At 37.3% G+C, this 10,709-nt stretch overlaps 1 long non-coding RNA gene across 1 annotated transcript; it reads right to left on the bottom strand.

Annotated features, from left to right (window-relative positions):
* Positions 1–6,326: 6,326 nt before the first annotated feature.
* LOC108171108 (uncharacterized) lies at positions 6,327–7,858 on the bottom strand. The gene is made up of 3 exons (XR_001787531.3): positions 7,697–7,858; positions 7,313–7,386; positions 6,327–6,841 (listed from the first exon to the last, which is right to left on the bottom strand). It is a non-coding gene; the product is annotated as an uncharacterized lncRNA (long non-coding RNA).
* Between the last annotated feature and the right edge of the window lie 2,851 nt (positions 7,859–10,709).

The following is a 10,709-nucleotide window of genomic DNA, read 5'->3' as shown; positions in this document are numbered from 1 at the left end:
GAACTATTTGTTCCAAGCCATAGATCGGTTAATATTGGAGACCATCATGAAGAAGGATACTGTGAAGGATATATGGGATTCTTTGAAACAAAAATATCAGGGAACTGCACGTGTAAAACGTGCTCAACTGCAGGCTCTTCGCAAGGAATTCGAGGTGCTGCACATTAAGAATGGAGAAACAGTCAATGATTATTTTGGGAGAACACTTGCTATAGCAAACATGATGAGAATTCATGGGGAGAAGATGGATGATGTGGTAATCATAGAGAAAATTTTGAGGTCCATGACCCCGAAATATGATTATGTAGTTTGCTCCATTGAGGAATCCAACGATCTAGTTGAATATCAGAGTGCGCAACGAACAAGACTAACAAAATAAGAATATTATTAAATAAACGAGAATGCCGAAACGACTACAAAACCCTAAGAGACTACATTGTGAATAGCTTGTTCTCAACTGACTAACAAGCATGCTATTTATAATAAACTAACTATAACCCTAACCCTAATGCTAACAGGCTAAGCCCAAACTAAACTTATAAGAAAACCCAAACAATATAATACTTAGAATACTAATATATTCCAACACCCCCCGTCAAACTCATGGCGGTATACGACATGGGTTTGCAAACAAGCAAATGCGGACTGGCTCCGTTAGGCGGACTGGCAGGCATGCAAACTTGACTTGACTTGACTTGACTTGATTCTTGATTCTTTACTTAACTTGACTTGACTTGATTCTTGACTTGACTTGACTGGCAAATCTACAATTGATTCTTGATTCTTGATTCTTGTTGGCAAACTAATTCTAGTTCAAATTGGCTAGTGTTGAGAGTATAGAAAGAACCCGTCACTAAACGGACGAGATTTCCATATCTCAATTGTAGCAACAAACGAACAAACAAATTACTATTACTTCAAACAAATTGTAATAGCCAACGGATCGTGGGCTCCATAACTTTTTTTTTCCTTTTTTTTTAACCCTTTTCTATGCTCAATTCGTGCAAAACAAACGCAGGTGCAGATACGGGCTTCGGTGATTCTAGCAACAGGAAGCAGGTCATGTCGTCTGGGCTTGCGGAAGTAGTGCAGCGGTTCAAGCAGCGGCGAGGATGCGGGTACAGGGAGTGCAACAGATTCAAATGGAGGTGTGCAAGGTACGAGGATGGCTGGTGGTCTGGTTCGAATGGAGCATGTATGGTTCTGTCGGTGCTGGTGCTTGGTGGGTGCGAGCAAGTGCAGCGAGGACGAAGAGATTTAGGACTGAGTTGCAGGTGATGGGTCGGCGCGGGAGATTCAAGCAGGTGGCGAGGCTGGTTCGAGGCGAGCGAGATGCAGGTTTAATAGGTGCGGATCAAAGTGGTGCAAAAGGATCTAGTACGGCTTGACAGAGATGGGTCAGGTGTGGATTGTTCAGGTGGGTCTGGCAATGGGTGGTGGTCGACGACGGCGGCGAAACAGCAGGCCGTCAACACAACTGAAAAAAATTAACACATTGTTTTTCCTTGCAAACTGTAAAAAACAACTAGACAATCTGAACATGAACGACAACGGACACAAGCAAACGAATACCAACCCAAAGCAGATTAAATCCCGAATGATGAAACCTGCTCTGATACCAAGTTGAATATCAGAGTGCGCAACGAACAAGACTAACAAAATAAGAATATTATTAAATAAACGAGAATGCCGAAACGGCTACAAAACCCTAAGAGACTACATTGTGAATAGCTTGTTCTCAACTGACTAACAAGCATGCTATTTATAATAAACTAACTCTAACCCTAACACTAATGCTAACAGGTTAAGCCCAAACTAAACTTATAAGAAAACTCAAACAATATAATACTTAGAATACTAATATATTCCAACACTGGACACCTTATCTATTGATGAGCTTCAAAGCAATCTTTTGGTCCATGAGCAAAGAATAAGTCGACATGTGATGGATGAACAAGCTCTCCAAGTCTTTTGGTCAATAAGTCGACATGAGCTTCAAAGCAGTGTTTTGCATGCTGGACTTAGTTCCTGTTTGAAATTCAAAATTTAACGATTTGGGCTGATGGAAGGTAATGCTCCGTCAGTGGCATGGATTTGAAAAAGAAAAAATGTTTTGCATGCTGGACTTAGTTCCAGTTTGCCTTTATTTAAAATTTAACGATTTGGTAATGTTCCGTCATCGTTAAAAGCAAAAATGTTTTGCACGCTGGACTTAGTTCCTGTTTGAAATTCAAAATTTAACGATTTGGGCTGATGGAAGGTAATGTTCCGTCAGTGGCATGGATTGAAAAAGAAAAAATGTTTTGCACGCTGGACTTAGTTCCAGTTTGTGGCCCTTTATTTAAGCTTGTTTTCTTTTAGCTTGTCCTCATCATTAATTTTTATATCCTTTTCATTAAATAAAGTTGTTATATGATTTTTGGTTAAATTAAAGTCAGCTCAAGTCATGCGACATTGTATCATTAACATATATTTAATATTGACAATTGATAACAATCCTATGATCATGATTTAATCTAGATTTTTCCTTACCAAGCAATTAATATGTATTTACTTATACACTGTGTTTTGCTAACAATATGTTGGAAAACTGAATACCTACACTGTTGGAAAATATTAGTATTTAGGTTTACTTAATATTTGGTTTTCTGGGCTTAGCCCGTTAGCATTAGGGTTTAGGGTTAGTTTATTATAAATAAAATGCTTTGTTATTCATTCGAAATCAAGTTAGTCACAATGTAATCTCTTAGGGTTTTGTAGCCGTTCCGGCATTCTCGGTTGTTTAATAATATTTCTATTATTTTGTTAGTCTCGTTCGTTGCGCACTCTGATATTCAACTTGGTATCAGAGCAGGTTTCATTCTTCGGGATTTAATCTGCTTTGGTTGGTATCTGTTTGCTTGTTTTTGTCGTGTTCGGAATGTCTAGTTGTGTTTGATTGTTGGTAGAAAAAAAAAAGCCTGGAAAAAGTTCGACCCGTCTGCATCTGTGCCTTGTTACTTCACTCGCATCAACCCCACACCATGCCGCCAGCAACTTGAAGATTGAACCCGTAGGTTACCCCCGCTGATCCGCCGCCTTTCTGATCCGCAAACCATTGCCATCACCATCGCAGAATCAGATCTACCCACCACTGCCTTGTCTTTGCATGGTACCCGCATCCCCTTTCCTGCCTAATCGTCCCGCCGCAACCCTGTCATGCCTCCAAACCTGCATCTGCTGTGCTTGTTTTGCAGGTATGAAGAAGCCCAGTTGAGAAAAAAAAAAAAAAAAAAGGAAGTTTGGAGTTTGTTTATTCAGCACCCGCATCGCAGCGACCATTCATCCTTCGTTGTCAGTCGGAAACCCAGAACCAGCACCGTACTTGCACCCAGTCACTGTCGCCCCCACACCCCACCAGTTTGCTGCTGTTCTGTCCAACGCCATCCTCATACCCACTGTATGCGCACCTCCATCTAATCACTGCACTCGCAGTTGTTTTGTTTGTTAGAAAACCACAGCCCAGAAAGAGTGGTTGAAAGGAAGGAGAAAAGAAAAAACAAAGAGAAGGAAGAAAGAAAAAAGAACAAAAAAATAAATAAAATTGGCTGTTTGTTTTGGCCCACACGGGCAGTTGGCTGTTTGCAACCCATTTTTTGGTTTGATGGCCCACACAAGTTGTAGGCGTTGTTTGTTTGTTGGTACAATTGAGATATGGAAATATCGTCCGTTTATTGATGGGTTCTCTCCATACTTTCAATACTAGCCAGTTTGCCAGTTTGCCAGTCAAGTCAAGTCAAGTTCGCAAGTTCACCAGTTCGCAAGTCAAGTCAAGTCAAGTTTGCATACCTGCCTGTCTGTCTGTCCGCGTTGCGGCAGAGCCTGCCTGTCTGTCTGTCCGCCTAACGGAGCCAGTCCGCATCTGCTTGTTTGCAAACCCATGTCGTATACCGCCATGAGTTTGACGGGGGTGTTGGAAAATATTAGTATTTAGGTTTACTTAATATTTGGTTTTCTGGGCTTAGCCCGTTAGCATTAGGGTTTAGGGTTAGTTTATTATAAATAAAGTGCTTTGTTATTCATTCGAAATCAAGTTAGTCACAATGTAATCTCTTAGGGTTTTGTAGCCGTTCCGGCATTCTCGGTTGTTTAATAATATTTCTATTATTTTGTTAGTCTCGTTCGTTGCGCACTCTGATATTCAACTGCATCCAAAACCCTCTTACATGCTTTTGTAATGGTCTAATCTCTCCAATCTCACATTTTGCAATCCATCTCTTACTAATTTGGCGTCAATCTCTTGAGATATAGAAACCTCTTGCTCAAACTAACTCATATGTAAGGGGATGTTTGGTATTATATTTTTATCCAATTTTTTGTTTTGAAACTAATGCGTATTAAGTAATTTAGCTACATTTATTATTTATTTAAACAAAAAATTAGACAAAATAAGATTCCAAATAGGCCCTAAGTAACCTCAGTTGAGGAGTGCACAAATCAATGCCCATCTTTTTCTAGTGAGCTATGATAAACTCAATTGGAAAGTTTGTCAGTTGATCCTCATACTTTACAAAAAGTCAAATAAATTAAAATGTTGATTAACTTGAACATGTTTACGTCGATCATATTGAACTGGAGTGTGAGTGGGAGTTAACCCGTTTGCATCAGTGCCAAGGCCGAACTTGACATTTTACCATGGCTACAAAAACTCATACGGAAACCCAACTGGTGCTCGAAATTGAATAGAAACTTATTCTTTGCTGCTCATTTCGGAAGGCCAGTTCGAAAAACCTCCTATTTTGGATTGTAAATTTTTTTACGACAAAAGATAAAGTAGAAACAAGGAAATGAAATGAAAGCAAATACATTAGTGCCTCGATCACTATATGCTAAACCAACTTCCTAGTGAAGTTTACTTCAATTTACATCAGTGCCAAGGCTGACTTTGCAGACTACAACATAATAAGTTTTCTACACTCTTCTCTATTTCCAGAAATAGAACTTGATACAGTCACGGCCACGAAAAACTTCATCGGAACCCTACCTGGTGCAAGCGACGGACTAGGAACTTTAATTGGGTACTCATTTCTGAATGTCAGTTGGAATACATCCTATTTTCTACTCAATCTCTTTGCCCACTGCATTACAACATATCAAGAGTGTTCTCTTCAGTGTAGATAAAAAAATCTTCGGCACTCTTAGTGATTTTCTATCAATACTAGATTCTATATTTGGTCATTTCTTAAATCTATACTTTACTGGACCTGTTTAGTCATTCGACACCTCACAACTTCCCAAGAAATTCGCCATCATGCCAACATGCTTGGGTGATTAACTAGTGAACATAAAGAGAGCCCCGAATTAAAACATTTCTGAAGAGAAACTCATGTTCAAAACAACTAAAACTCCAAGCATTAACCAAACACAATGATTAGGAGGATGAAAGAGAGAAGCTTGTAACAAAGAAAAATTGCTCAAAACATAAAAACACTTATTATCCTCCCCAGTTCTGAAAAGCCAGAGAAGGCGGGATAGCCAATCATCAAAAAATTTAACTTCAGACACAATCTCGCACTTCAAAAAGCTACTGTTCTTCATTTTCAATACCAAAATGCTACTCTTGTATGTATGATACGTACACGCTACTGAAAAGAGTAATTCTTAATCCAGCATGAAAGTGACCTGTTCCCTCGTAAGAGCAAGGCTAAAGAGCGAGATGTGGGTTTATTCCATCTATTAGGAGTACAACAGGTCTATCAATAACTCATAATTAACTTCAATAAGTCCTCTACATTATTGTTTTGAATGTTTCATAAAACTACCGTTACAAAACCTATTACTAACCATGCTTCAGTCAATAATCGAATTTTAGGTCCTGTGGTACTCGGACGGTCTCTTTGGTATGTTACTAACCATGCTTCATCCTGTTGTTCAAACTATATGGCTGTTATGACTTAAAATTGTTAATGCAACTAACGTCTAATATTAGATTTTTCTGCGTAGTATGGAGTCGGCTGATATTTACCTTTTTCATGAATACCCGTACATTGTCAAGGCAACTAACGTCTATTATTTGATTTTTCTGTTTCGCTTGGAGTTGGCAGATATTTACCTCATCATGAATACCCTTAAATTGTCAATGCAACTGTGTTAACTGTAATTGGATGAATGAATGCTCGCAGGTACTGGCAGGGGATGAAAACAATGTCAAAGCGCTATTTAGGCGAGGAAAAGCCAGAGCAGATCTTTGGCACTGGCTGTTGTCATTGGTTTGTCGTCTCTTCAGGCGCGAAACCCATAAAGCTGAGTGGTCAAAGATCTTAAGCTTTTGAATTGTATGATAAATGAGGAAATTCGTGTACTGAACTTGCTAATAAACAAGACTATGAATTGTGATTTGTGACCTTGAAGGTTCACTCATTTACGTCTCGGGAGGGAGTTTACATGCCAATAGTTTTCGCTGGGATCAAAGATACAGTGATAAATTTGAACTGTTCTAAACCGTGAGACAAGATCCTCATTTTGCTTTGTTTACTGAGTTCCAATTGTGAATTTTCCGTCACCACCATAATCTTTTAGATGGTGTGCCAAAACGAGTGCCAAAGTATATATATATATAAATATACAGTAGTTGTTGACAACTCTATATACATATAAAGAGTTGTTCAAATCGTATTTTATCGATATACAAATTGATGTTAGCAGGAAACTCATAAGAAGAAAATGGAGGGAGGGAAAGAGGGAGATGGAGCTTTCCATTGTATGCTTGGTGTGGCTTGTTGGAGTCGTGCAGATAGCTGCAATACTTCAACAAATAAATTGACAATGTTTGTTCTCTGCTATGTTCTTTTGCAAGTTGATCCTACAAACAAAAGCACAGACAAAACTTGAAAAACGATGCCAATCAATGAAATCTAAATCATTCCCGCCCTGAATCTTTTATAAAACAAGGCACCATGAAAAATTTCAATAGTAAATGTTTTTTCATATAAAAAACGAAACAATTAAATAAACGTTTTACTTCGAAATTTCAACATAGTCTTACATCAGACATTAACACCTTACTTTGAAATTTCTCCCCAAAAATGTGACAACAGTGTTCGAAGACAATCGTTGTAGAGTAGACATTAGAGACACATTACAAAAGCTTACTTTCCATGAGCTTTGCATGTAACTTACAAATTCCCAATTACATGTGTCACTTGTATGTCCTCAACTTTCATTGCTTAATCAAGTTTACGACTGAAACATCAACCTAATCCGAAAAAAAAAAAAAAAAAAAAAAACGCGACTCTCTCTCTCTCTATGGCTTTCTTACTACACAAAAATATACCTAATTAGAGCATGCCACACATCAACACATCCAATCTTCCACTTTACAAATCACAGCTGCTGGCTTTACTCGTTCTGCTTCGTCACAAATTATATACACAGAAATTAGAAATTGAAATATTGACACTTTTCATCGAACATCTAGTGTGCCACGTTCTCATGTGCTTTCTTGTAAGATTAATTGAAGAAGAATACTTTAGTTTTTGAACAAAATTAACTTCAAGATGAGTAATTTAACAGAAATGAAGCAAAAAGAAACCCAAAAATCTTTAATTGAACAACAATACTTAGTCTTTGAACAAATAACTTCAGGATGAGTTTAACAGAACAGAAGCAAAAAGAAACCCAGAAATTGGAAAAATTTGTCCTTCTGAACTGGAATTACCTTGAACGAATCTCACTTCCGCTGCGAGAGAGATGGAATAGCAGGTTGAGAGGAGAGACCCTTTTTTTTTTGGTCAACTTGATGAGGTTTTCTGGTCGTAGTGTTTTCATCGAGAGAGGTGGAATTAAGAATTCGGGAGCGCTGTAAAATTCTTTTCCCTTCTAATATCTTTTCCTTTATCTCCTGTTTTATTTAGACAATTATGATTAAATTATATTAACATTTTTATATAACTTTTTATATAAAGAAAAAGATAAAAAGTAAAGTGTAAGATCATCTCCAACTCTGGGTTAAAAGCCAAATTACCCCAAACACTCTCCAACTCATGCTAAAATTTTAGGCTAAATGCCAAATGCTATTTTTGGGTCAAATACCCCCCAGCTTTCCCCCGGGCTAAATGTGAAATGTTTATCGGAATTTAAATTTTTTTATATTAAAATGTTCATAAAATTAATTTATAATAATCTACATATTTATTTTTAAAAAAAAATTGATTTAAGAAAAAAATTTAGGCTAATTTCATTCTTTAATAATTCCGGGCTAAAATTTTAGGGTAGAAGGGTTGGAGCAGAAAAGATATTTCTGGGCTAAAAGTTAAATTTTCCGGGCTAAAAAATTTGGCTTTTAGCTCAAGGGTTGGAGATGGTCTAAGAGAAGTGAAAGAAGATGATGGTAATATGAGGAAAGATAATCATATTATAGGTAGAGTGAAATAGGCGCAAAACAGTCATTTCATTGTAGGTGAACAGTGATTTTAAACCTATTTCAGTACCGGTATAATTTAAGGGTCCACGTGGATGGAGTGATTAAAACATAATGATTTGAATTTTTACTATATGATTGAGTTAATTAAGAAAACCTATAAAACTAGTAGTGAGCTCGTCGAAATGTTTTAATTCTTATTCTCTATAAATACAACATGTCCTGTTTTAGTAAACGCGTGAAACTGAAGAATCGAAATTATTCTTGTTCCTATTATGTATAAATAAGCATGCCATATTATATGAAATCATAAAAATATTGGATCGAGGTTTGAAATCTCCTCATTCCAAATGGACCCCAATGCATGACCAAGGAAGAAAATATCGGTAATATCGGAAATATCGGTAGTCCGAAAACACGGAAATATCGACGAAAATATCGGTAAAATATCGATATCGATAAAAATTACATGGAAACCACGGAAATTGTAAGAAAAACTTGGAAATTTTTATTGAAACTTTGTAGGATGTTTATTTAGTTAATTATCTATTAGTTTATCACAAAAAATTGGAAGGAAATGGATTGCATGAGGGATTTAACATTATCAAGTTGATTATATAGCGATCTGACAAATATTGTGAGTGTAGAAAATATGTAGTAATTAATGAAAGAAGTCTAAACACACATAATCATTTATATATAATGAATTAGTACAATATTTTACACTTTAGTACCACAGAGAGTTCCTATGAGGTTCAAATTTTTCACTATCTTCATCATCTCTATGTGTAGAATGAGTGTATTATGAAAAGTAGTTATCAAATGATAAATCCTCAAAATAGTTTTGCATGTAATTGTTAATATGCCACCCATATGGATCCGAGATTTGTTGAGGTTGTCCATAAGAAAAATCATTTGAAGATTGAGGCTGGGATTGTTTCCATGAGTCGCTCGATTCTATCCCAACAGGAATGGGATATGAAGGGTAGGGAAATGGTTGGTTATGAGTATAACCATAGTTACTACTTCCCAATCCAACAGAGTCTGAAGTTCTAGATAACGAGTCATCTTCTTGACTTGACAAAATCCCCTTGCCTCTTTCTCTGCGAGTATAGTCCTTCCCTATGGCACCAATTCCTGGTCCTGCCCGCCTACTGCCATGGTCATCATCCTGTGTTGCATGCGTGAAGTTTGCCTCACCAGTGAAGGGGCTCATATATCCGGGAGGTGGTGGTCCATAATAGTTTCCATATCCACCACCACTACCTCCAACTCCACTACCTCCAGCTCCACTATGTCCTTCATCATTCCCACCTCCGGTGGTAGGTGAGTCTCCTGATCTTGTACTAGAGCTATCATTAGTATGAGCACGATGTTGTGGTTGTGTAGGATTGGAAGAAGGTGGAATTCCAGTGTTTCTTGGTCTTGGGTGCAAAAATTCTATTATAAACTTATAGTGAAATATGTTTATACTCACTAGGAGACATATTTGTTCGAGCAGCAACTGATGTTGGTTCTCCAAATGTTCTTCTTGCATTTTTAAACCATGTTAGCTGAATACAATAAATTGTGTTAGTTTAATCCAACAAAGTAATTATTATAAATTAAGTAATTGTGTACCTCATTTCCAAATTGGCCAACTGCTGGTGATGCAGGGTCTAATTTAGAGTATACATTATGTACAACACGTATAAGGTCACCATCATCTCCAACACCGGGTCTGTATTGGTATCGGGGATTCAAATAATATGCTGTTCAAAGAAACACATACTCTAATAAGAGAAATAATACTTATGCAACTAAAGAAATGAATTGCAAATTATGACATAATTTATACCTGCTGCATGCAAATCGTGGTATAATGTTTTATACTATCGGTCTTCAATTATTTTTATGACCCACCTTGCACCATGTTTTCTTTCCAATTCATCCTTCACTACACGCATCAACTCATATACTGCCCCCATAGTAGGATACACTTCTGTGTCAACGATCCGTAAAACTTTGTAAAGAGGTTCAAACACTTGACACACATGTTCTGTTTGAGTCCAAAAAGCATGATCAAGCACTATACTTTCCACCATACGACCTGTATTTGAGCGGCTGAAATTGTGGTTGGCCCAATCGTCACTAGTGAATAGTTGCTTCAACCCTGCTTTCTTCTTGAGTAGGTTGTTTAATGCAATATAGTTGGTGGCGAATCGAGTGGTAGCTGGACGAATAATTTCTCCTCTGCAAAATTCACGCATCTTTGCCAACAACCAACCGTGATTGTAAATATAATTTGTGATCGTTCTAGCTCTTTTGACCA

Source organism: Malus domestica, chromosome 07 (assembly GCF_042453785.1).
Source record: "Malus domestica chromosome 07, GDT2T_hap1".
NCBI classification, from domain to species: Eukaryota; Viridiplantae; Streptophyta; class Magnoliopsida; order Rosales; family Rosaceae; genus Malus; species Malus domestica.
This window is presented reverse-complemented; position numbering and strand designations above follow the sequence as displayed.